Genomic DNA, 22,200 nt, shown 5'->3' on the forward strand with positions numbered 1-22,200 from the left:
GGTCCCTGCTCAGGTGAGAGAGCCCTTCCCTGATCACCGCATTCAAAACAGCCCCGTCGCGCTGGTCCTTCTGTTTAATTTTTCATCTTAGCCCTTATTGCCACCTGACATTTTCCGATACATTTATTTCCAACCATAAGCCACTGTCTAGTTTCCCCACGAGAGAGTAAACTCCATGAGCTCGAGGATATTGTCCAGAACTGTCTCTCCAGGGATGAGAAGAGTGCTTGGCACGGAGTACACACTCAATATATTTGTTGAGTGAATAAAAAAATCTGAGTCCCCAAATATTCTCATGTGTTGATATCCTATTCTAGTGCTTGTCCATGAACAGATCCAATTTGTATATACTTCAGCTACATCACAGAGAGAATTCTGTGTCCTAAATTTTCCACTGGTATTGGGCCATGCCTATTTCTCTTTTTTGCTGCATTTAAGCCTTACCTTCCTCATTTCTTTCCTTTCCCATCTCCTTTTTCCCAAAGGCAATTGATATTAAAAGTCGATCCTCCCTTATCTTTCTCCCTGGTTGTACAATCATGTACATATGACATACATACATGTAAGTTTTTTCATTGGTTTTCAAAATGAATATTTTATATATCTCTTGCATCTGCCTTTCTCACTTACGTAATGGAAATTCTTCCAGGTCAAGATATAGAATAACCATTAAAAAAACCCCAGCATAATATTTCTTTCTTTTTTTTTTTAAAGATTTTATTTATTTATTCATAAGAGACAGAGAGAGAGAGAGAGAGAGAGGCAGAGGGAGAAGCAGGCTCCCCGCTGAGCAGGGAGCCCGATGCGGGACTCGATCCCAGGAGTCTGGGATCATGACCTGAGCCGAAGGCAGATGCTTAACCATCTGAGCCACCCAGGCGCCCTCTTTTTTTTTTTTTAAAGATTTTATTTATTTGAGAGAGAGAGAATGAGAGAGAGCACATGAGAGGGGGGAGGGTCAGAGGGAGAAGCAGACTCCCTGCAGAGCAGGGAGCCCGATGCGGGACTTGATCCAGGGACTCCAGGATTATGACCCGAGCCGAAGGCAGTCGCCCAACCAACTGAGCCACCCAGGTGCCCCCCCAGCATAATATTTCATGGTATGAATGTTTCAGCAATTTATACTGTATTTCATACTGATAGGCATTTTGATTGTTTTCCATGTCTATCAATTCTGCAATCTGCATTCATAGAGGTATATTCTTTTGACCTCATGCTTCATTTCTATTTGTTACTTTCCATAAGTGGGATTTCTAGAGTATGAAGGTGTGTGGTCAGAATAGATTTGCTAGATTACTTCCCTGAAGAGGTATCACAATTCACGTTCTATCAGCAAAACCCAAGAATGCTCTTTTCTCTATGCAGCCCTCTGTAGGGACACAGACCTTCTCTGGACTTCTCAGCATTCCTGTAAAAAGCCCTAGCCTCCTGAGACAGAGGAATGTGCATGGTATAAAGCCAGGGAATGTTTGACTTCAGTTCTCCTAGGCACATTTTGCTTTTCACACAGTATGAGAATTAGATCTGCAGACTTTTGTTAATTCCTCTAGTCCAAAAGGGTAATAAAACTTCTCTTATCTCTCCAAGAGGGACCAATGATTATAACCTGGACTAGATTTCTGTTACACTTCTAAAGTGTCAGGAATACTAGACTGCTATCCTGCCAGGTATTTACATTTCAAAAGGAATGAAGCCCAGACCTTGGAGACATCTCTTGATGGTAAAAGCCTGAGACTCTGGGTTTAGCGGGCCCTTGGAGAGTTGTTTTTATGTTCCAAAGGGTAGAGTGAGAAGCCAGGATCCTTCTCATCCCTTTTCCAAGGAACCAAGGTTTTTCTTCTTTCCTTCTAGAGAGGAGGGGGATAACTCCTGTATACAAATGGAGGAAATTCTTTCTTTCATCCCTTGTCTATGGAGTGAACCCTGCCACTCCCGAGAGAATTGCTATGGTGCTCATAGCACTGTCTGTGTGTCTAGGTGTCAGGGACTAATCCAGGTGTCAGGGGCTGACCCTGCTATTTACTCTGACTGTTCATCTGGTTGCATCAGTAAAGAACACTTCCCCCACACCCTTCCATCCAAGCGCCTCATGTTTCTACTGTATCCACACATAGAAAGTACAAAAATTATGCAAGGGACATAACATTCTAGACCCTTCACTGTTCTTTGGCAAAGCATCCTACCAGCATGGGGAATGATTATTATTTTTAATTTTTGCCAGTCCAACGGGTGAGAACTGGCTTCTCATAGTTACTTGCATTTTATTTCCCTGGTGGTCAGTGAAATTGAACATATTGCATTTTAGACATTTCAGTTATCCTGTGGGCACATCTATGTATGTGTGTGAGCATCACCTTTTCATAAATTCTGCCCATTTTTTCATAGGGTTTCACTGAGAATTTTATCAGCTTGTATGGGCTGTTTTTAGAGTAGCAGAAGAGTTATGAATATAGACCGACAGGGGCTCATTAGCAAATGTTTTTTTTTTATTTTTTTATTTTTATTTTTTTAAAGATTTTATTTATTTATTCATGAGAGACAGAGAGAGAGAGAGAGAGAGAGGCAGAGGGAGAAGCAGGCTCCCAAGGAGCAGGGAGCCTGATGCGGGACTCGATCCCAGGACCCTGAGATCATGACCTGAGCCGAAGGCAGATGCTTAACCATCTGAGCCACCCAGGCGCCCTCATTAGCAAATGTTTTGCCAATACTTTTACTTCCAGTCAACCTTCCTCATCATGCTCTTCTTCCTTCTGCTTTCTCTGTGTTATCAAACAGGAAAAGGGTCCTTAAAGCCTGCTATTTGTAGGTCCAGAAGGTAAAGCATGTCCCTAGCTGAGGGAGAGGCCAGAGTCACCTGGAAAGAAGCCCTTCCAGAGGGGCTGACCGTAGGGAGGCTGTGTCCATTGACAACCTCCTATCTGACACTGAGTCTGATATGGAGGAACAAAGCCAGAGGAAAGGTCATAGTCAGTCTCCCAAAGAAAAGAGAAAATCATGGTCGGGTGCCCCAACTGACTTGGCCACGACAGCTTGAGGCTTGGAATGTACACTCAGTACTGTGTTGGGAAGAACTTTGGCATCTTGATTTTGACTTCATTGTGGGTCAACTGGCACACAGCCAAAAAAGCAGGGCTCACCCCATACCTCACCCCCCTGGCATAGGAGGTGGTCACAGAAAAACAGGCAAACCAGGACCCATAACCAGCAGGAAAAGACTACAGTGTCAGGAGGCTGTACTTGGACCAGAAATGAACAGGATGCGAAATGGAGCTGGCTGCGGAGGCAGAGATGGGGAGAACAGGGGCAGCTTCCATGCTGGGTCCTGAGAGCGGGAGAGTCACAGGGAGGGAACTGGATATCCTTGCGGAGCGTGGCTCTAGATGCTGCTGGGGCAGGGAAGGGGAGGGGGGCAACGGGCCACGTGCTGGGTTCATTCCTTTCATAAAAAAGTTTATTTGTAGAAAGAAACCACATGGTAGATGATCAGAGAATGAAATTTCTTTTCCAGATGTGAGCTCTGAGTGTAGAGAAGCCAAGGTTTAATAAAAACACTAACCCTTCCCAGAAGCAAGTAGAAGCCTTGTTGCCAGGGACGGCTGGCCATAACATAACAAGCTTGGGGGCCAGGAGCGTACACTGGAAGGTCAGTGATGTCCAGGCTGCCCCTGTGCCTGGGACCTCGGCTGGGGTCCTCCCTCACTGCAGTTCTCCTGCTGGACAGCCAGGGTGTGTGGGGAGGCCCGGACATGCATTCTTAGTACTCAGATCTCATTCCTCCCTTCTGACTCTGTGCTGAGGGTTCCTGCCGCTTTCCTGGAGACTGAAGAGAGATAGCAGAGAGAAAAGAAAGACAAGTCAAGGTCATGCTTCTCTAAAGATGCATTTGGGGCTATTTCACTGAATGGATTGGGTAGCGGTAAGGACAGTGAGGCAAGGCGGTGACTTTGCATCATGCCCAGGTGTATAAATGATAAAGCATCACATTGCAGGCTGTCCTGGAGAGCTTCCGCAAGGATGGACGTGTTCCGTATTTGCAGTCTCTGCTGTGGTAGCCACTAGCCACGTGTGGCTATTGAGCACGTGGAATGTGGCTATAATTACTGAGGAAGTGGATTTTTTATTTTACTTGATTTAAATTGAAACGTAAATAGCTACCGTCCTGGCTCGTGGATTCCACATTGGATAGCCCTGCACCTGAGCATAGGTGTCTGGAGTTTGGGCTTCAGAGTCAGACAGAGAATCTTGCCTCCCTCAATTCCTACTCCTGTGAACTCAGAAGAGCAACTTAACCTCTTCGTGCTTCTGGGTCCTCTAATCCAAACAGGACCTAATGGAACCAATCTCTCAGTCTTTCTGTGAGTGTTGAATGATGTCACCAGGGGAAATGAATAGGAACAATCTTGCCTGCAAGTACAGGTGTCCAGCAGAGATTGGCTCCTGTTCCCAGAGGTCTATTTAAATTCACAAACACAAAACATACATCTAAAATAACTGTCATAGTCCCAAGAAGCCGTACCTGTAGGTCAAGGTGAAGGTGCCAGGAACGGTCAGGAAATGTAGAAAGCCCTTGCAGGTGGAGGTGGGAAGGGAGGGGATTCTTTCTGAGAAATGGGCTCCTGCTTGGAAAGATCTAAATTAATGGGCTCTTGTATCTCTGATGTTTGAGGGTTCCTGGATGGCGAAGAGTTTCCCAATGGGCTTTTCCAGGAGGTGACCGTCTTAAGATGCTCAGTTCTTTTGTTTTTTTAATTTTTTTCCAAATTTTTATTTTTAAGTAATCTCTATACCCAACATGGGGCTTGAACCTACAACCCTGAGATCAAGAGTTGCATGCTCCAATGACCAAGCCAGGTGCCCTGGGATGCTCAGTTCTGAGCAGGCTCCTTTTCCAAGCAGTCTTCAAGGCCAAGTCCTGAACTACACAAGAAAGACTGACAAACTCTAATGGGACCCCAGGGGACAACAGGAGGTGGAATGGTGTAGAAATGCGTGTCCAGTGCATCTTGCTTGAGGGAAAAGAGATGGGACAGCACAGGTTGGGGTAAGGTCCTGCCATCCCAGGCCAGCTGAGGAAGGAAAGATGAGCCTCAGACAATATGCCTTTGGCTGGAAGGCACCCTAAGGCACTGTCCACTACTGCTTTAGGAACTGGGTAGGTACAGAAAGGGCAAAAGCCTAGGAAGACTGCAAGGTCAAATCTCCTTTTCCTGGCTGTGAACCTAAAGTAAACTTCCAGTTGTTTTATCAAGAATAGTTGCAGGTGGGGGCAGGATTTTACAGATGGGCGGGTTTTTTTTACATTATGCAAATCAACTGCAACCTCACTGCCTACAGGTGACCTTTGCTGGGTGCACCTACAAGGGGCTGGGAGCTGTGTTGGATTGTGTTAGGCCTAGGTGACCAGGTGACACAGTGATGGCGCTTGCCTCCTGTGATATTGTAATGTCTAATAAATATGTATTTGAGCTTCATTCTCCTTTCTTGTGCAAATCTCCTAAAACGCTTGGAATTTTGTAAGTGCTAAGAGTGATAAAGGTGTCTTTTGTTATGTTAATGAGGCAACTTTTGGGAGATAGACCTCTAAGGATAGGGACTGGTTGGCAGAACCAACCCTCTGATTAGAGGGTTGGAACTTTGTCTCACCCTCTGACCTCAGGGATGGGAGAGGGATTAGAGGTTGAATCAATTGTCAGTGGCCAATGATTTAATCAATTATGACAGTGAAATGAAGCCTTCATAAAAACCCAAAAGGATGGGGTTTGGAGAATTTCCAGGTTGGTGAACACGTGGAGATTTGGGGAGGGCTCTGTGCCTGGAGAGGTCATGGAAGCTCTGAGCCCTTTCTCCGTACTTCGCCCGCTGCATCTTGTCCATCTGGCTGTTCTTGAGTTGTATCCTTTTATAATAAACTGGTGATGTGGTAAGTAAAATGTCTCTCTGAGTTCTGGGAGCTGCTTTGGCAAATTAATCGAACCTGAGGAGGGGGTCGTTGGAACCTCAGATCTATACCCAGCTGGTAGGAAGCACAGGTGTCTGAAGTGGGAGGAGGGGCAGTCTTGTAGGACTGAGCCCTTTACCTATGGGATCTGATGGTATCTCCAGGTAGACCCTGTCAGAACTGAGTTGAACTGACACCCAGCTGCTTTCAGCGTCTCTGTCTCTTCTCCGTCCAGCACACCCTGTGAGTTTGGTTGTCCCGAGAAACCACTTACCTCATGGTCCAGCCCTGTTTCCCGCCGCCTCCTCTCATTCATTCCAGACCCACTCTGGCTGGATGCTCAGGCACCCATGCGGTCCTTGGTGACCCCACATGCCTCCAACCTCTCCCTTTGGTCCTCATCCAGCATAATCTTTCATCTGTTCTCTTCCAGGCACATCCTTCTTATCCGAATCCTGCCCCTTTGCTTAGCTCTTTGCTTCTGAAGCCTTTTCCACTGCCCTAGCTCACATCGCCTCTCCTGTGCACTTCCTCAACACTTACATTTTTGACCCTACGCTATGCAAGAGGACTGGGATATCTGGTTCTGAATGAGGAAGCACCTCATTAGTCTTACTGTAATAAAATCCTGCTCCTCTACTACCCACTCCTTGCTCCCACCAAATCCAGCCTCTTGGACGGGCACAGGGAACCTACAGATGGGGTGCAGCTCTTCTCAGGAAAGAGCTTAAGACTTTTCTCCCACATGCTCTACAAGCATTCCAGGGAAGCCCCTGAGGTTTACAACAGGGAGCAGAGGCCTCATAGCATAATCAGGAAGGTTGAGGCAGGTGACTCTGAGAGCCCTGCTCTGCCCCACTAGACCCTCAACGTGGCTCTCCAGTGCACTGAACCCAGGTGATTGCAGCAGGATCAAAGCCCAGCCAATTGCCACACCTGGCAAATCATTACCATCATGCATCAGGATACCAAAGATATGGTTGAAAAATGGCAATGTATTTTATCTGAATGACTAGTTTCCTTTTCTCTCTGGCAATAACTTAGCTACCAGGTTAAATTGTTTCTTGAGACCCTTCTTGGACCTGAAGGGTAGGGCCACATTGTCAACACAGAGAAGGACACTTTCCTGTGTATTAATAGGAGATCATGTGTCTCGATCACCGGAAAATGGTACCCAACACCACAGGGGCTAAGAGAAAATGTTCTCCTCTGCTTTCTAACCAGTGATGACAGAATGGTGATGGCAATAACAATGAGAACAGATCTGGATTCAAATACCTCCTCTATTATTTACTAGTTGGGTAAGTGACTCAAAGTCTCAGAGCCTCAGTTTCCTTTTTTTGTGAAGTGGGGATAATAATGGTAACTACCTCATAGAATGTTGTAGGGATCAAGTGAAATCGTGTGTCTCAAATACTTAGCACAGTTCTTTGTTTTTTTTTTTTTTTTTTTTTTTTTTTTAAGATTTTATTTATTTATTTGAGAGAGAGAGAATGAGAGAGAGCACATGAGAGGGGGGAGGGTCAGAGGGAGAAGCAGACTCCCTGCCGAGCAGGGAGCCCGATGCGGGACTCGATCCAGGGACTCCAGGATCATGACCTGAGCCGAAGGCAGTCGCTTAACCAACTGAGCCACCCAGGCGCCCCTTAGCACAGTTCTTTGGACATAGCAGTGCTCAGTAAGTGCTGGCCATTACTGATGTCATTGGAGAGTAGTATCAATTGTAAGATAAATCTATAGTATCAGAATACAGACAGTTATTAGGTTTTAGTAAGCACAGGGGATGTATTTGGGTAGAATGCTGTGAAGTTTTGACTTTCTTATGACCACAGGAGGGAAGTGAGCCAAGGTGGAATATGACCTGGGGTCTTGGCTAAGGACTGATGGTGCGAATCTCCTTTCTGGTTTCCTGAGTTTTGAGTTGCCCCTTTATGCAAATGACATCGTGATGCTCAGAACCCCTACAGATGAAGTAACTAGTAATCAGTCATAGTAATTTGTGGTTCATGAGCCCCACCTAGAGGAAGGGGAAGGGGTCAGTTACTGAGGTTACATGGAAGAATGTGAGCTCTAGATAAAGAGGTGCCTTGGGCTGGAGTTCGAAAACCTCTTGCACGTGTATCTGCCTGCAATTTCCCTTCCAGGCATGGCTGAGACCTGTGAGAATAAACTTCATCCCCTCGTCTGTCCTGCTTGCCCAGGCCATGGTGGGAGAACACTCTGCACAAGGAGACAGTGGTGGTCGCTGCGCCAGTGGTTTCAGTGTATGGGTTTAGGTTGCCAGGGACCGTGGCGATCTGAGCCTTGTTGCGTTCCCAGCCCCTTGCTGCCGCCAAGGAGGGCAGAGCCTGCTGTGTGGGTAGGATTGGATGTCAGTGTCACTGCTGTGGCTGGGGGTGTCATTGAGTCCGCCACCACCACCCTCAGTTATAAAGCTGGCGAAGGGTATCGGTTGGCCCAAAAACTACCACTGAGAACTCAGTTTCCTCTGCTTAGATAAAGAAGAGCAGAAAAGAAGGAAGAAGAAAGGACACTAATGAGCAGTAAGTAACCAAAATGAACATTGCAGTTCAGTTATTTAGAAGCAGAGGCCAGAGAAGACAATGAGATATGTCCAGGTCAGCCCTTTGCCTGGCAAGATGCAGCACTCCCGCCTACCCCCAAGACCACTTCTGATGGCCTGCAATGTGGTCGATGGCCTGCAGGTGCAGGGCACACATTGTCTTGTGTCATCCTTGGGACAACCCCATGAAGCACGGGTCATTGTACCTATTTTACAGTTAAAGTGAAGGAGGCTTAAAGACCTTGAGGAGTTTGTCCAGTTTGGTCCAGCTCGTAAATGGGAGAGTGGAATTTGAACTCAGATCTGTTTGGATCTAAAGTTCTCTAATTCATAATTGGGATGTCAGTACCACCCCCCAAGTCTCTACTTTCCTTCTCAGAATATAGGGGAGTGCAAGTGATTCTAAGACCATCATTCTAACCCTAAGGACCATACGTGATCATCAAGCACTACTGGAAATGGGACAGAATAGGAAAGGAACCAGTTCAATGGAGCAGAAGCTCTGTGTCTGTTCAGGCAACACGTGTGTGCCAGGGGCTGGCCTGGCACAGGCAGCTTTGGGAGGGAAGCTCTGAGAAGGCAGGGATTGGGACAAGGAGGGTGAGTCTTCCTCAGGCCATATGGGTTCCCTAGAAAGTACATTAAAGATGCTAGCCTACCCTGTCCCTCTCTGCCCTTCATCCTAGCCATGAAACCTGGGTTCTCACTCTGACTTCTTCCCCAGGAAAGACCCAGTCCTGCCCCGCTGGCTTTGTGCCACCAGACTGGACTCTCAGCTCTTAAAGCTATATTCTCCTTACCTCTGGATGCCTCTCTCTTCACCTCTCTTCACCCCTCTTCACCATGGGGCCAGCACCAGCACCAGGAGGTTCCTGGAAAAGTGGCTGGAGACTTGATCCCCTTGCCCATGTAGCCGGGATGATATTGCTTGTCTGGGAACTGTCGTGAATGACCCAAGTACAAAAATGTAATCCAAAGCCCACCAGTGCTTTGAGCCCTTCACATTTTCCCTGAGCTGGGAGCATCAGCAGCGCTGTCTGTACCCACCGCGCTGGTATGTGTGTTAGGATTCAAACTGTCCCCAGAGCCCCAGCAGACAGGCATCTCTGACCCCATCAATAATGCTAGAGCATTCCATGGTCCAGCTCAAAGTCATACCCAGCATCTGCAAGACCCTGTAAGGACAGTTCCTTTTTCCAATGAAAACCCCCATAGATGTGCTTTGGTTAAAAAAAAGAAAATCAGCTTTATTGAGGTATAATTTCCACATGAGACTGCACCTCTTCTAGGTGTACATTTGGTGACTTTTGACGTATTTATACATTTGTGCAATCAGTATCACAATCAATCTGTAGAACATTTCCATCATCCTACAATGTTCCCTGTGCCCTTCCTCAGTCAATTTTCCATCTGCCCCTGGTCCTAGGCTTCCAGTGATCTGCCTTCTGTCATGATAGATTTGTCTTTTTTGTAGTTTCATATAAATGAAATGATACAGTATGTGCTCTTTTATGTCAGGCTCCTGTCACTGGGCTTAAGAATGTTGAGATTCATCCATGTCATTGCATGTGTCATAGGTCATCGTTACTATTGCCGAGTAGTTTTCCATTGTATGGATATACTCTTTGTGTCTCCATTCCCCTGTTAATGGGCATTTGGATTGTTTCGGGTTTTTGGTCAGTACGATGAACACTGCTGTGGGTATTTGCATACTAGTCTTTGTGTAGACATAGGTTTTAATTTCCCCTGGGTAACACCTAGAACTGCCGAGTGTGTGTCACGTGTATACTTAACTTTCTAAGAAATTGTTGTCTTGTCAAGTGCTTTTTCTTCATCGATTGAGCAAATCATGTGGGTTTTCTCCTTTGATCTGTTAACACTTGGTTCATGATGTGTTACCTTTTTTATACATTGGCTGATTTGATTTACTAAGATTTTATTACAGATTTTTGTGTTTGCATTATGAAGGATATTGGTCTCAGTTTTTCATTTCTTGTAAAGTGTTTGCCTGCTTTAGGGCATAAGGTAGTGCTGGTCTTTTGAAGTGAGTTGAGAAGTGCTCTCTTTTCCTCTATTCCCTGGAAGAGTTTGCATAGAATTGGTTTTATACCTTCTTTAAGTGCTTGATAGAATTTATCAGTAAAGATATCTGGGTCTGAAGGTTTCATTGTCAGAAGGTTTTAAAATTGCAAATTTATTTTCTTTAACAGATATTGGGATACTCAGATTTCCTAATTTTTTCTTGAGTCGGTTTTGTTAATTTGTGTCTTTCAGGACATCTGTCTACTTCATCTAAGTTGTTGAATTTATTGGCAAAAATCTTTTTATAATATTTTTTGTCTCGTTAATGACTGCAAACGTGATAGTGGTGTCTCTCCTTCATTTCCGATATTGCTAATTTGTGTTTCTCCTCTTTCATTTCTTTTTAAAAAATTGACATATAATTAACATATAACATTATATTAGTTTTAGGTGTACAACATAATGCTTTGATATGTGTGTATATTGTGAAATGATAACCACAATGAGACTAGTTAACATCTCTCACCGTTCATAGTTATGTTTTTTTTTTCCTCGTGATGAGGACTTTTGAGATCTACTCACTTAGCAACTTTCAAATATGCAATGCAGTATTAACAATAATCACCCTAGTGTCCATCATTACATCCCCTCTTTCATTTATAATATTGGGAATTGTGTTTTTCTCTCTTTTTAACTTGGCAGTCTGGCTAAGGGTGCCCCAAGGTAATTGCCTTTTTTACAAACACTGCCCACCAAAGACTTACCAAAAGATTTGACATTCTTCTAACATATCACATGCCTTTGAATGTATGTGCTTTGCCCCATAGCATTCCTTCAGACTGGAATACCCTGCCCAACATTCTCCACCTGGTAAATTTCTGCTTACTGAGCTTGATCTCAAATACAACCTCCTCCTTGAACCTTCCTTCTGTTCTTCCACTCAGAGTTAGTTGTTCTCATTTTGTGTAGCATTGAATCTTATACACAACTTTACTATAGTGTTCATTGGATGGGGAGGGTAAAATTTTAATATGATGCATCTGTTTCCAAAGTCCACATTCTTGTGTGCTGTGCTTCTTCCTTGAAACTTTTCTATTGGAATTTAGAGCATGATCTATGATTCCTGATTTGACATACTTTTTTTTTTTTTAAATTTGGGATATAACTCACAAACCATGTAATTTACCTCTTTAAGGTGCACCATTAATTCCAACTATTACAGGTTTTTAATCACAGATTTCCTCATGGAAAAATTAAATCTATCTTGCTATTTCCACTTCCTGGTGCAGTATTTAACATATGATAGTAAGACACTCAATAAATGCTTCCTGAATAGAGATAAGTGTTTACAATATGCTTCAAGCCAATACTTCTCAAACTTAATGTGTATAAAAATCATCCAGGGAGAGTGTTAAGATGTAGATTCTAACTGGCGGGGGGGGGGGGGGGGAATGCAAGATCTACATTTCTAGCAAGGTTTTACATGATACCCGTGCTGCTGATCTGAGGACCACCCTTTGAATTTCAAGGTGCAAAACTCCCTACTCTCTGGAATAAAGATAGTTCCCCTAAACTCTCACAAGGGGGCGCAATGGGCAAATATTTCTACTGCTATTTATAACAATATATTAAATGAATTCATGTGACATGCTTTCAGCAGCTGTTTTGCTAATTATTATTTATTTCATGGAACAAGAACAGTGCATATCTCAGTAGACTAAAAATAGATTTTCCTTTACGCCATATTGTCTAAAGAATTTGCCAAGATTGTGCTCACAGAAACTGGAACCATTCAGTATCTCTGTTATTGGAAGTGTCATATAAGAATAGTACTAAAAATATTATTAGAGATGAAAGATCTGAAAGATGTGAAAATAATAATTGTAATAATACAAATAATAATAATAGTAGCAGTCACTTATTACATGTTGTGGTATAGTACTAGCTGTCTTGGGTAGATGGCTTCATTTAATCCTTACAACCACCCCATGAAATAGGTAATAATGCTCTCATTTTACAGGAAATAAAACTCATGTTTATAGAAATGAAATAAAATGCCCAAGTGCTGGGGTGCCTGGGTGGCTCAGTCTGTAAAGCATCCGCCTTCAGCTGGGATCGAGCGGAGCCCCCTGCTACATAGGGCTCCCTGCTCAGCAGGGAGTCTGTTTCTCCCTCTGCCCCTCCCCCTGCTTGTACTCACACTCTCACTTTCTCTCTCTCTCTTTTTCTCTCAAATAAATAAATAAAAAATCTTTAAAAAAAATGCCCAAGTTCTGGAGGTCATAATTGGAAGGGTAGGACTTGAATACACTCCATCTTTTTCCAAGGTCCACGGTCTTGTGTACTGCACTGCTTCTGAGGCATTTTCTGCTGGGATTTGGAGCAGGGATCTATGATTCTTTTTTTTTTTTTTTAAAGATTTTATTTATTTATTTGAGAGAGAGAGAATGAGAGACAGAGAGCATGAGAGTGGGGAGGGTCAGAGGGAGAAGCAGACTCCCTGCCGAGCAGGGAGCCCGATGCGGGACTCGATCCAGGGACTCCAGGATCATGACCTGAGCCGAAGGCAGTCGCTTAACCAACTGAGCCACCCAGGCGCCCTGGGATCTATGATTCTTGATTTGCCATCCTCTTTTTAAAAACCGAGATATGATTCATATGCCATAAAATGCACCCTTCTAAAATGCACAGTTCACTGGACTTAAGTATAAATACAAGGTTTTGCAACCATTATCACTGTCTAATTCCAGATTATTTTTTTAAGATTTTATTTATTTGACAGAGAGATTGGGAGCACACGAACAGGGGGAATGGCAGGCAGAGGGAGAGAGAGAAGCAGGTTCCCTGCTGAGCAAGGAGCCCAATTCAGGGCTCGATCCCAGGCCCCTGGGGTTCTGAAGGCAGATGCTTAACCGACTGAGCCACCCAGGTGCCCCTAATTCCGGATTATTTTTGTTACCCCAAAGAGAAATCCACATTCATTAGCAGTCACTCCTCATTTCCCCCTCCCCTCCTGCCCCTGAAAACCATGAGTTTACTTTCTAACCCTATGGATTTGCCTATTCCAGGCATTTCATATAAATGGAATCATATAATAGGTGGGCTTTTGTGTCACACTTTTTTTCACTGAGCATCATGTTTTCAAGGTTCATCCATAGTGCAGCATATATCAGTCCTTCATTCATTTTTATGTCTCAACAATATTTCATCGTATGGATGTACTACATTTTGTCCATTCATGAATGGATGGACATTCAGGTTGTTTCCAGTTTTTAGCAATTATGAATAATGCTGTCATGAACATTTATGCCTCCATTTTTGTGTGAACATATGTTTTCAATTCTCTTGGGTATATACCTGGGAGTGGAATTGCTGGGTCATATGTGATCTCTCTGTTGAGCTTTCTGAGGGAATTCCAGACTGTTTTCCACAATAGCTGCTCCGTTTTACATTCCCACCTGCATTTTTCTCCATATACTTACCAATGCTCTGTGTGACCCTGGAGTATGATCTAGTCCTTCAGATTCTCAGCTGGAGAATTGAGATAATACAACCTGACTTGTACAAACTTCCATCCCCCCAAATTAAATACATACATACATACATACATACCTGACTCACTTCCCTGGTGGTCCTGGCATGAAGCTAAAACCAAATACCTACATTGTGAGAAAGAACTTTCACAAACGAAAGAGTGGCCGCAGAGTTCATGAAGGTTAAGGACTAGCACCCTCTCTTACATGTGTCCTTGCCTCTGTTTACTCTCTAATCCTTCTCCCCTAGGAGTGGTACTGGAGTGGCCAAGGGCATGTTGAGTCAGAGCTAAAGATTAGTTGAGTTGAGTTCTAAATGACTTGTTTCTGGGGCACCTGGCTGGCTCAGTCGGTTAAGTGTCATTCTGCTCAGGTCATGATCTCAGGGTCCTGGGATTGAGCCCCACATTGGGCTCCCTGCTCAGCAGGGAGTCTGCTTTTTCTTCTCCATCTGCTGCTCCCCCGCTTGTGCTCTCTCTCTCTCAAATAAATAAATAAAGTCTTTAAAAAAATAAATGACTTGTTTCTAAAGAGGTGAGCCCTAGATATCAAGAAGGTCATGGCAGTATCTTCACTTATTCAACTACAGACTCTACTGTATCTAGTATCTGTACTAAATAGTGGGATACAATTTTATATAGGGTAATTAGAAATTTTATTACAGAGCAGACTTAAAATAAGCAAAGGTATAGAAGAACTAAATAACATAACTAACAAGCCTGAAAATATACGTACACATCCCACTTCATGGCCAACATGCAGAATATGTACATGTTGATCATACATCATGCATTTATTAGAATCAGCCATGTTCTAGGCCATAGAAAAAAGGTCCAAAGAGTCAATATAACACAAACTATGTTCTGTGATCATAATGTAATAAAATTAAAGACCAAGAACAGTAAAAGAGTTAAAATTTTCCATTTCCTGGAAACCGACAATGAACAAACGAAAACCAAAGGAAGGCCCCCCAAATTTTGGGGTTAAAGGGATCATTATATGTCAAAATTCATGAGGCATAGCCAAACCAGCATTTAGAAGGAGAATTATAGTTTTAAATACATTTATCAGAAAAGAAGAACATTTGAAGACAAATAAATGAAATATTTGGTTACAATAATTTGAAGAAAACAACAGAGCAAACTCTACTAGTGGGGGACAGAAATTACAGTATAATTCACGCTCTGACTTATACATACACAGAACACTGAGGGAACCCACTGGAGAGGCAGCTACCTTGGAAAGATGACATTTGAGCTGAGTTTGATGGACTATAAGGGATTAGATAAGGATATGGGAAGAAAATGATGGGAAAAACAAAGAGCAAGTGCACCCAGGTGAGAAAGTCAGTTGGTTTTGCCCAGCTGCAGTAAGCGCTCCTATGAAGGAGTGGTCAGAGAGAAGGTGGGGTCATGTCAGACCATGAAAACTTTGTTGTGAAATTGATAGGGAAGCCTAGCACATTTTTTTTTTTAGATAAGGGGATGATAATGATCAGTATAGGGAAGTGATTAAGCATATGAGCTCTATAATGTATAGACTTATGCAAGCATTATTTTTTTTTAAAGATTTTATTTATTTATTTGACAGAGAGAGAGCGAGAGCAGGAACACAAGCAGGGGGAGTGGGAGAGGGAGAAGCAGGCTTCCTGCTGAGTAGGGAGCCTGATGTGGGGCTCAATCCCAGGACCCTGGGATCATGACCTGAGCTGAAGGCAGACGCTCAATGACTGAGCCACCCAGGCGCCCGACTTATGCATTATATTGTACTCCTGAAACGAATGTAACATTGTGTGTCAACTATACTTCAATAAAAAAAGAAAAAAAAAAAGAGTATGAGCTCTAGGGTCAGCTGGTGCTGAGTTTGAATCTCACTCATTTGAACTGGGATTCAAGTTGTGTGTTCATGGGCCAACCACTTAACCTGTGCAAACCTTAATTTCCTCATCTTAAGTGGATAATAATCGTAGTTGCCCGATAAGTGCATTGGGTATATAAAGCACTTAGCACAGTGCCTGGCAGAGAGTTAGGGTTTATTTGCTGTTCCAGTGCAATTATTCATAGCACACCCTATTACTATCAAAAGTGTCTGTTTGGCTGATAAATTATATGGCCACACCTAGTTGGCAATCTGTGGGTCAACTCGAGGTGTAGGTGAGTGTTTCAGAGAGATCATCCTGGATACACATTGAAGAATGGATTTAGAAGACACTAGACCAGAGACAGCGAGGTCCTCTAGGAGGGGCTTGAATGACGTGGGTGAGAATTGACTGGAGTCAATACAACACAGGTGTATTTTTTTTTTTTTTTTAAAGAAAAGCAGCTTTTATACAGCTCGTGACTAATGTGATGCTCCTAGGCGTATACTAATGTTTTTGACTGAGATGACCAAATGGATGGTGGTGGGGAATTCACCAAGGTGGGGCTTTCCGAAGGAAGCACAAATTCAGGATGAAGGCACATGGGATGGTGAATTTTGGATACGTTGGTTCGAGATGCCCAAGGACTGCACTGTGGAGGAGTTCATGAGAGTCAGAAAACAGAATCAGAAGTTCAGAGAGAGGCCAGGTCTGGAGATGGAGATCTGGGTCTTATCCGTATGTGAGAGCCAACGAGATCAGTCAGGAAGAGAAATGAACAGTGAGAGGAGATTAGGGCTGGAGACCAAACTCGAGGCACCCTGCCAGCTAAGTGTCCGTGAAGGATGTTGTTGCCTGGGAGCTGGGGAAAGCCAGGAGACATGAGGCTCACAGAAGCCAAGGAGGGCAGAGTCTCAAGAAGCAGGAAGCTGCCATGGAGAGGTCAGATAAAATGAGGGCATGGACATCCCACTGGGTTCAGCCATGTGAAGGTCATGACATCTGTGGAAAGAAAGGTTCTGTGAAGTGGTGGGCTGGAAACGGATGGCAGAAAGCTTAGTGTGTGATATAAGGATTGCTATCCCAGCTTTCTTTTGATGTCCATTAGCATGCTAAATGGTTTTCCACCCCCTCACTTTCAATCTGGAGGTGTGTTTGGGTCTAAAATGAGTCTCTTGTAGACAGCATATCTATGGGTCTTGTTTTTTTATCCAATATGATACCCTGTGTCTTTTGATTGGGGCATTTAGCCCATATATGTTAAAAAAAAAAAAAAAAGAAAATAGTGGGAACGGAAAATGAAGGGAGGGAAATCGGAGGGGGAGACGAACCATGAGAGACTATAGACTCTGAGAAACAAACTGAGGGTTCTAGAGGGGAGGGGGCGGGGGGATGGGTTAGCCTGGTGATGGGTATTAAAGAGGGCACATACTGCATGGAGCACTGGGTGTTATATGCAAACAATGAATCATGGAACACTACATCAAAAACTAATGATGTAATGTATGGTGATTAACATAACATAATAAAATAAAATAAAAAAAAAAAGCTTAGTGTGAATGGCAGTCCAAGGAGGAGTGAAGAGTCAGGTTGTATTTATAAAATTTGCCAGAATCATAGGTTCAAGTCAAATCCATCATTCTGATAATTAAAGTAATGGATCAGAAAGTTGTGATATAATTCTCATGGAGGATGAATAAGCATCCACGGCTGTTATTTACTGTGCATTCAGATTGCCACACACTTATTGAACACTACATCTGAAACTGATGATGTCCTATATGTTGGCTACCTGCCCACGTTGTCTGGTATAAGGAAATATGTCCCTTTGACAAATGCAGGAGGTGAAGTGCGGGGGCTCTAAGTGACCTGCTCAAGGTCACACAACCACGCGTGATGGAGCTGCAAGTTGCACTCAGCTCTGACCCAGTCCAGAGTCCACGAGCATCCCTCCGAACCTCAGCTCCAATCTCAGAACATCCCCCCATTTTTAATTGTCTGAAAACAAATAGCAACTAGTGACATAGTAATCATGTTTTGCAATAAGAATGCTGAAGGTTCACATAATTGCCGAGGAAGGCAGTCACTTGTTTTCACAGTGCAACCTGGGGACCTCAGAAATGTTAAAGGCATTAAAAAAATAATAATAATTGTGCTTTCTTGTGTGGAGAGCAAACAGTGGAAAATGACCTGTCTTTCCAACCTGAGCCTGGCTTTCAGGGAACAAGGAAACTTTGTGTATCTTTCAGTCCCAGAATAGGGGGGCCTTGTCCCTGAGTAAAATAGCAAGTTTCATCTTAACCTTCAAGAATGATGTCTTTTCATGTCTTCATTGGGTACCTGAAGGCCTGCCAAAACTCTCGAGTGAGAAACCAAACCCAACTCACTCTGGCCAGTCTGCACCGTTCCCAGCCAAAGATGAGGCCCCTTCAGCAGGGTGAGGACACCCCTGTCCTTGGGACTCCATTTGTATATTATTCTTTATATCACATGCACGTTATATATAGCTTTTCGTGTGTGAGGAGCATCTCATGATACGATTCAAAATGCACTGCTTAATGTGTAAACAAAATAAGACTCATATTTTCAAAAGAGAAAGAAAAATTTTTGAATAGAGGAATGGTTAAATAAAACAGTAATACATTGTATGGAATACTGTACAATGAAAAGAGCAGACTCGATCTGTTTGAATCAATTTGGGGGAAGCTCAAAAATACAGTATTGCCTGAAAAAAGCACCCTGCAAACTGACATCCTCAGCATGATATTTATCCAAATGTAAAAAAATCAAAAGATCTATAGATTTTTCTATGGCTATCGTCCATCTAGTAAAAGTACATATTAAGGATAGATACCAATCCTAGAACTGTGGGTATTTCAGTGTCTGGGAGGTGGTGGCAGTGCTGGAGGAATTGGGGTTGGTGACAGATGAGGAGGACCTCTGCTTGATCCATAGCAGCTGTTCGAAAGTGTGGTCTGAGGATCTCGAAAAGTCCCCATGACTCTTCCAGGGATCCTCAGATTCAAAGCTGTTTTCATAATAACATGAAGATGTTCTTTGTCTTTTTCATGGTATTGACATTTACACTGATGGTGTAAACCAATGGCGCATAGAGCTGCTGGGTCTTTAGTGCAGGGGCCCCAAACCTTAGGAGCTGCTCTTGCATCCTGTCCTGCCACCTGCCTGAAGTGAAAAAGATAACCTGCCCGGTTCACTTAGGAGTGACCTTAAGGAAATAGTAAAAATGATAAATTGTATTAAGTCTTGGCCCTTGTGTACACATTTTTTTGGAAGATTTATTTATTTTAGAGAGAGAGAGAGTGCATGTGAATGAGCAGGGGGAGGGATAGACAGAATCCTCAAGCAGATTCCCCGCCCAGCACGGAGCCCGACTCAGGCTCCATCCCAGGACCCTGGGATCACAATCTGAGCAGAAATCCAGAGTTGGTCGCTCAACCAATGGAGCCACCCAGGCGCCCCCCCTTGCATACACATTTTAAAAATATATCTTGAATAGGGGGCGCCTGGCTGACTCAGTTGGTGGAGCATGTGACTCTTGATCTTGGGGTTGTGAGTTCGAGCCCCACACTGGGTGTAGAGATTGCTTAAAAATAAAAAATCTTCAAAAAAAAAATCCTGAATAATGAAGTATGAATAAAGTACCTTTGTTGCATTCTGAGGTACAATGATTGTCTTTATTAAAAGCACTTGTGTAAAAAAAAATTCACTTGTATGTTTGAGTCGAGAGCTCAATTAATCCCCCCTCTTTTTTATTTTTTATGGAACACCATTTTTACTTGAAAGAATGACTGGCAGACAAACTGTGGTTATTCAGACAAGGGTGTCTGGGGGATATTTTCCTGGAAATTAACAAAATGAGCCTGTTTCTTCAAGGAAAACAACTGATGGTATTTGTTACCAATGATAAAAATACAAAATTTCAACCAAAAATTAGAATTTTGGGAAACTTGTTTCTGCAACCATGAGCTTGGCAGCTTCTCAGTTCTTAAAGAATTTTCCAATGAGACTTGTGGTAATACTAACACATGGGATTTTTTGATATTGTATAATACAATGAGCCAACATTTGGAAGATCTGCATAAGCTAGTGAACCAATATTTCCAAAAGACTGATGTGTTTCATTGAAATTATTTTATTCTCTGCTTTTCTGCATCTTCAACTCTAAAAAAGTTATTTGCTGCAAGGTGCTTCTTTCTTGTAAGAAGCCTAGATCATTAGAGATAAAGTTATTTCGGGATGGGGCAACAATTCACAGCATGCACAGCTCCAAGGAACTTTTACTTGCCTTTTTCTTCCAAATCTTATACTACATACTTCTCCCCCCCCCCACTTCCCTTCTTTTCCATTTCCTGCTTCTTTCCTGAGTCCCCAAGCCAAAATGACAGGTGCATCCGAGGGTTGTGGCTGTGACTCGTGCCTGTTCACTCACACATGTACATGCACGTATGTGGGGAATGTGGCAGGTGGGGTTATCAGAGAATGGTGTTTTGAGTTTTCCCCATATGTTGGCATTAATACCACTTTCCTCTATTCTACTATTAAGAGAGAACTGGGGCAGCCTAGGTGGCTCAGTTGGTTAAGTGTCTGCTTTCTGCTCAGGTCATGATCCTGGGGTCCTGGGATTGAGCCCAGCATCTGGTTTCATGCTCAGTGGGGAGTCTGCTTCTCCCTCTGCCCCTCCCCCTGCTCATGCTCTCTCTCACTCTCTCCCTCAAATAAATAAATAAAATCTTAAAAAAAAGAAGAGAGAGAGAACCTTGGAGGTCAGAGAGAAGAAATTTGAGCATGGAGAGACTTTGTCCCAAATGGCTTAGGCAGACATTTTAAAATAAGAAAGAAAGGAGGCAAATATAATGAAATATATTATATTATATATAGAAATATAATGCCAAGGCTATTATTTCTCAAGGAGTGGGCCAGTGTCAAAGTCGTGGGAGAACATACATTCTTCCTACAGCCAGACTGGGAGTCCTTGGAAGGGTAAAGAATTCTTGTGGTTCCAAGTCATGTTAGCCTTCTAGTATTATAGGAGAAAACTGGTCACAGCATGGTAGGTGGGGAGCAATTGAAGCACCCACTATTTCCTGCCTCCTCCCAAGTCAGAACTAAAGCCCACATGCTCTCCTCCCCACAAGGGGAGTCAGCAGAGGGATGAGCTTGAGTTCATCACTGTGAGCCTATCATGGGTGGTGTTTGGCTCAAGCAAGACAAAAATCAACCTCCTTAGCCTTGGACCCATGTCTGATGCAGCATCTTCAGCTGCTTCTCAGGGACCTGTGGGGTTGTCCTTGTGGGTGTTAATAACTGCAACACGAATTATCTATTGAACACTCACTGTGTACCCGAAATGCTTATTTTATTAATCTTACAATAATCCTGTAAGGTTATCATCCCATGGCAGGGACTGGCTGGCTTCCCCTTGTGGGCACACTGCAAAACTCTATTTCCCAGACTGCTTTGCAGTTAAGTATGGTGATACGGTTGAGTTTTGATCAAAGGCTTGTTAGTGAAGGTGTCGTGTGTTACTTCCAGGCCGGGCCTACGCTCTCCTCCCATAACTCTGACCTTCCGTGTTCTTTTCTCCTCCTCTATCATGTGAAGACGAGCACGGTGATGTTGCAACTATAAGCCAGAAGGAATCTGACTTTTGAATCACATCTTGGAGGACAACCACTGCTCAGTGACAGCCCTTTGGAACTTCAAGCAAGCAACAAATAAATCTGTACTGTGTTAAGCCAGTGAGATTTTTGGAGTTTACATATTATAGCAGCTTGTGGTACTCACATGAATACTCATCCCCATTTTAGAGATGAAAAAACTGAGCCTCATAACATTTTCTTTGTCCAAGGTCTCACAAATAACCAACAGATCTACATAAGCTTAAATTGTGTGTGTGTGTGTGTGTGTGTGTGTGTGTGTTTGGGAATGAAGTGGCAAGAATGGCAGTCAGATGGTGGGAGGTGTGTGTGTGTGTGTGTGTGTAGTACAGTTCCACCAGTGTTTATGGGCTCTATGGTCCCCAAGGTCCCCCTCAGTCTCCAGCAGGAATGAGAAATGCGAGTTTCAGTGACCTGACTGTACCCTCGTCAAGAGATGGAGGGCTGCACAGGTACTTCTGCTTCTGGGCATGGCTGAGCAAGAAGCAGTGACCCCAAAAGTGACCGAAACTTGATGCCCCTTGTAGCTGCTGCTGTGTGGCTGCCTGACAAGATCCCACCCCTTATCCGAGACGTAGGGGCCCTGGCCGAGAATGACACCGCCAACC

General features: G+C 43.6%; 1 long non-coding RNA gene across 1 annotated transcript in view; it reads left to right on the top strand.

Annotated features, from left to right (window-relative positions):
- LOC144380051 (uncharacterized) overlaps positions 1–21,673 on the top strand; it is a 37,438-nt gene extending 15,765 nt beyond the window's left edge. Inside the window, exon 3 of the long non-coding RNA XR_013443792.1 lies at positions 21,537–21,673. This is a non-coding gene — a long non-coding RNA (uncharacterized LOC144380051). The remainder of the gene's footprint in view (positions 1–21,536) is intronic.
- The last annotated feature ends 527 nt before the right edge of the window (positions 21,674–22,200 follow it).

Source organism: Halichoerus grypus, chromosome 14, assembly GCF_964656455.1.
Source record: "Halichoerus grypus chromosome 14, mHalGry1.hap1.1, whole genome shotgun sequence".
Taxonomy (NCBI): Eukaryota; Metazoa; Chordata; class Mammalia; order Carnivora; family Phocidae; genus Halichoerus; species Halichoerus grypus.